The sequence below is a fragment of the Myotis lucifugus genome, unplaced genomic scaffold (assembly GCF_000147115.1).
Source record: "Myotis lucifugus unplaced genomic scaffold, Myoluc2.0 scaffold_119, whole genome shotgun sequence".
Lineage (NCBI taxonomy): Eukaryota > Metazoa > Chordata > Mammalia > Chiroptera > Vespertilionidae > Myotis > Myotis lucifugus.
The window spans coordinates 1,285,863-1,291,474 of NW_005871167.1; the positions used below are offsets into that span (position 1 = coordinate 1,285,863).

Sequence of the window (5,612 nt, forward strand, 5' to 3'; positions counted from 1 at the left end):
GGATACAAAAAAACCTCAAAAAGCAAAACCTGAATAGTCCCTGAGAGCCCACAGGGACTGGTCTAAAGACAGTCCTTTTTATTTATTTATTTTATTTTATTATTCTTTATTTTCCTTTTTTTGTTTGTTCTTTTATTTTCTATTTCTATTCACATTATTTTTTCATCATTCTCATTTTTTTATTTTATCCTACTTTTTAAAATAATTTTTAAATATTTTTACTAATTTTTTTCTTCTTTTTCTCTTTCTTCTTATCCACTCATCCTCTTTCTACTTCCTCTATACTGAACTGAGGTCCTCCCCATATTCATCCAATTCCTTAACCTTACTTTCTGTATATAAGATTCGGCGCGGCTTCTCTTCTCCGGCGCTCCTCTTATCTCGCGTGATTTCCTCTCCTGGACCCTCATCTCCCGTGACACTCTCCTCTGCCCGCGAGCTCTTCTTTTCTCCTGCCCGCTTCTCTTCTCGCATGATCTCTTTTCGCTGGACACTTCTCGCGAGATCTTTTTAACTCTTCTCACGAGATATTTCTTCGCGCACGCTCTTTTCTCTTGTGCTCTTCCTCATTATCTTTTCTCGCGTGATCTCCTCACTCACCTCTTCTCGCGTGATCACTTCTCTTCCTGGGCACTCCTCTTCTCTCGCGGGATCTCTTTTCCTCTCCCGGACCCTGATCTCGCGTCATACTCTCCTCTTCCCGTGAGCTGGTCTTTTCTTGTGCCCTCTCATCTTGGATGGTCTCGTCTCTTGGCTGTTTTGCAGTCTCGGAAGACTTCAGTGGTCCGGGGAGGATCACTTTCTTCAAAGCAACACAACGTTGGGTTTTTCACAAATTGAAGGCAAGACCCTACACCAGCAAAAAGGTTACAGCTCATGCTGTGGTGACGTTTGCTCTATCTTGGTGGTCTGGAACTGAACCTACAGTACCTCCAAGGAATTTGTGAGGGTCGCTGAAGGAGCGGAAGAGGAACAGCACGAGGCAGAACGTGAGTTACCTTAGCGATGTCGGAGGAGTTGCACAGCCAGGGCCAGGACCCCGGTGTCCACACCTGCAGTGAGTGCAAGCAGGGGATGGAGGCACACTGGCACTGCGCTGGGTGCGACGACTACAACCTTTGCATCCACTGCTACAACACGAAGGGCCACACCCACAAGATGGTGAAGGTGGGGCTGGGCCTGGATGAAGAGGCCAAGGGGGGCGATGAGGGCGGCAACCAGGGTGAGCTGCTGCCCAGGAGCCCCGGGGAGTCTCGGTGCCAGATCATCCAGCGCTGCATCCAGTCTCTGGTGCACGCCTGCCAGTGCCGCGGCGCCAACTGCTCGCTGACGGCCTGCCAGAAGATGAAGCGGGTTGTGCAGCACAGCAAGGGCTGCCAGCGCAAGAACAATGGAGGCTGCCCAGTGTGCAAGCAGCTCATCGCCCTTTGCTGCTACCATGCCAAACAATGCCAAGACAACCCATGCCCCGTTCCCTTCTGCCTCCACATCAAACAGAAGTTCCTCGGGAGCAGCTCGGCTCCGCCAGCAGCGGCTCCGACTCCGGCTCCGGCTCCGCCAGCAGCGGCTCTGGCTCTGGCTGATCGGGAACCACCTGCAGCAAGGGTAGTTCATTCGCCATGAACACCCGTAAAGTGCCTCAGCAGTCTGCCCTCCCCCTCCTTCAGCACCACCCTGGACACCCATACACCCCAGCAGCCCCAACACACCCCAGACACCGCAGCCTCCGACTCAGTCCCAGCCCTCGCCTGTAAGCATGTCACTAACCGGCTTCTTCAGCATGGCCAGAACTTAGCCCGCCACCACAGTGTCTACGGGGAAGCCCACCAACTTTCAGCTCCAGCGCAGCCTCCAGCCCAGCCTGCAGAACCTGAACGCCATGCAAGCCAGCGGGCCCCGACCTGCTGTCCCTCCGCAGCAGCAAGCAGTGGGAGGCCTGAACCCCCAGGGCCAGGCCTTGAGCATCATGAACCCAGCGCCCAACGCCAGCGTGGCGAGTATGAACCACAGTAAAGAGGGATGCTGCGGAGCAACAGCAGCAGCTGCAGCAACACCAGAAAGGCAGCGCTGGCATGGCTGCAGGCCCGGCAGTACACGCCCAGTTCCAGCAGCCTCAGGGATGCTGACGCTACCCGCAGCCATGCAGCAAGCAGATTGGGTTCCAGGCCAGCCAAACCCTGTTAGGCATGTTCTGTACCTTTCTCCTGCCCTTAGTTTCTCCCCTGCATTCAGTACATTTTTGTTGTCCCTGCTTGAGGCTCCTGTTTTCTTCTGTTTTTCTGTTATTCCATTTCAGGTGTCACAAGAGACAACTAAGCGGCTGAGAAAAGCAGCTCTAGACTCAGCTTCCTACAACCTCCTGCACCTACATCTGACCCACACAGAGACATAAATATCCCGCCCTCCCTATTCTTGCTTGCTGAAATGGATATATTAGTGTGTATTAAAAATAAAATTTCTAAAACTCAAAAAAAAAAGATTCTGCCCCCATGCTCTTTACTAGGTATTTGGTGTTTGTATGTTTTGGTTTATCTGTTTGTTCTCTGGTATTTTCTCCCCCCATATATATATATTTCTTCCTTTTTCTTCTTTTCCTTTTCTCTCATACCATTTTTTCTCTCTTCAATATCATTTGTGCTCTCTTTTCTCTCCCCTAATTCTATTTTCTTTGGTGGTCACTTATATTGGGGTTATCAGTGTCATGAGTACATTTGTGTTTTGTTCCCTTTGTTCGTGTCTTGTCGAAGTGAATTTTATCCTGTTTGAAGATGAAGCGGGTTGTGCAGCACAGCAAGGGCTGCCAGCGCAAGACCAATGGAGGCTGCCCAGTGTGCAAGCAGCTCATCGCCCTTTGCTGCTGCCATGCCAAACAATGCCAAGAAAACCCATGCCCCGTTCCCTTCTGCCTCCACATCAAACAGAAGCTCCGCAGGAGCAGCTCCGGCTCCGCCAGCAGGGGCTCCGGCTCCGCTGGCATGGCTGCAGGCCTGGCAGTACACGCCCTGCAGAGAGGAAACTCCATCCATGCACGGGTCATTAACACTCCAGACCCAACTGTAGAGGCAGGAAGAAGGCAGCAGTGAGGGAGAGAGTGTGAGGGAGTGAGGGAGGGAGCAAAAGAGGAGTGTGTGGTCACGTGGGGTGTGTGTGTGTGTGTGTGTGTGTGTGTGAGTGAGGCACAGTTAGATCCTGCAGGACCTTCAGGGGCAGGCTAACCAGGCCCGCCTAACCAGGCAGCCATTGTTACCATTGCAAACAGTTCTGGAGCAGCCAGCTCTTCTTCAGAGGCCATGCCTTTTTGAAGGGGAGAGCTGCTGTGACTGGGAGCCCAGCCTCATTTCCACCCAGGGTGCCCTCAGATAACACTCAGGACTCTACAGCCACCCCCACCAGGGACCTGCTGCCTAGGCTGGGGTCCCACGGACATCAAGACTCCAGCCACCCTGGGTGCGGGCTCCTAAGAGTTCTGAAGCATGCTCCCCTCTGGCCAACCCAACACTTTAGCCCAGGGCACCGCAACCATGCAAACAGCAGCCATGTGAGCAGCCTGCCCCCATCTGAGGAGCAGCAGCTGCGCAAGCAGCCCACCCCCGTACAAGAAAAAGCAGACCTGCAAGCAACCTGCCCCTGTTTGAGGAGGAGCAGCCCCACAAGCAGCCTGCCCCAATCCGAGGAGCAGCAGCCCCGCAAGCAGCCGGCCCACATCTGAGGAGCGGCAGCCCCATGCTGCCCACCCCCACCCGAGGAGCAGCAGCCGCACGAGCAGGCCACCCCTGTCCAAGAAGCAGCAGCCGCACACAGCCTGCCCTCATCCGAGGAACAGTAGCCTCATAAGCAGCCTGCCTTGTCCGAGGAACAGCAGCTGCATGAGCAACCTGCCCCTGCCAGCCAGAGGAGCCACCACTGCTACGAGCTGTGCCCACCAGAGGAGCCACCACCACCTGAGGAGTAGCCACTGTCATGACAGCCTGAGGAGCAGCAGCTGCCCAAGGAGCCACTGCCGCCCAAGGAGCAGCCCCTGCATGACTCAACATCAAAATTGGGGAGACAAAAAAAAAAACCCAAAGGAAAAAAAAGGAGAAATCACCAGAAAAGCAGCCAAGTGAAACAAAGGCATGCAATATGTCAGACAAAGAATTCAGAATAAGGGTCATACAGTTCATAAACCGGATGGAAGAAAAAACTCAACAACTTATGTAAGAATCAGGAGAAATAAAGAGTGATATAGCTGCAATAAAAAAGAGCATGGAAAGTTTCAACAGTAGACTAGGAGAAGCGAAGGACCGAATTAGTGAATTAGAAGACAGGGAAGCAAAACACACCCAAACTGAACTGAAATTGGAGAAAAAAATTAAAAGACAGGACAAGAGCCTAAGGGAGCTTTGGGACAACATGAAACAAAGCAACATATGAATAATAGGGGTGCCAAAACGACAGAAATAAGAACAAGGGTTAGAAAACCTATTTGAAGAAATAATGTCAGAAAACTTCCCTGATGTGGGGAAGAAAAAAATCACACAAGCTCAGAGAGTCCCAAACAAGATGAACCCAAAAAGATCCACATGTAGACATGTCACAATTACAATGGCAAATGTTCAGGACACAGAGAATCTTAAGACTGCAAAAGAGAGACAGAAAGTTATGTATAAGGGATCTCCCATTAGATAGTCAAATGATTTCTCAACAGAAACACATCAGGCCAGAAAGGAATGGAAGGAAATTTACAAAGTGATACAAAGCAAGGAAATGAATCCAAGAATACTCTATCCAGCAAGGATATCATTCAAAATTGAAGGGGAAATAAAGAGCTTCACAGGCAAAAAAAAGTTAAGGGAGTTTATCACCACCAAGCCAGCAATGCAAGAAATGTTAAAGGGACTGGTCTAAAAAGAAGAAATAAAAAGGGAAGAAGGAACACAGGCACAAAAAATAAAAATGGCTACAAACAAGTACCTATCAATAATAACTTTACATGTAAATGAACTAAATTCCCCAATCAAAAGACATTGAGTGGCTGAATGGATAAAAGAAAACATGACCCATACATTTGCTGTCTACAAGAGATCCACCTCAGAACAAGGGACTTACACAGACAGAAAGTGAAGGGACAGAAAAATGTTCAGGCAAATGGAAATGAAAAAATAGCTGCAGTAGCAATACCTATATCTGACAATATAGACCTCAAAGTGAAGGCCTTATCAAGAGATAAGGAGGACCACTTCATAATACTAAAGGGAGCAAAACAACAAGAGTATATGACCCTGGTAAATATATATGAACCCAATGCAGGAGCACCCAAATACATAAAGAAACTCCTAGAAGTTATCAAAGGAGAGATCGACAACAATACAATCATAGTAGGGGTCTTTAATACACAACTGACATCACTGAATAAATCCTCTAGACAAAATATCAGCAAAGAAACAGCAATCCTAAATGACTCACTAGATCAGATGGACTTAATTGACATCTTCAGAACATTTCACCCCAAAGCCACAGATTATACGTTTTTCTCAAGTGCACATGGGACATTTTCAAAGATAGACCACATATTGGGTCACAAGCAAAGTCTCTCCAAATTCAAGATGATTGAAATCATATCAAGCATCTTC

General features: G+C 49.2%; 1 pseudogene; it reads left to right on the forward strand.

Annotated features, from left to right (window-relative positions):
* Positions 1 to 1,005: 1,005 nt before the first annotated feature.
* LOC111827007 lies at positions 1,006 to 2,392 on the forward strand (annotated as a pseudogene).
* Positions 2,393 to 5,612: the final 3,220 nt, after the last annotated feature.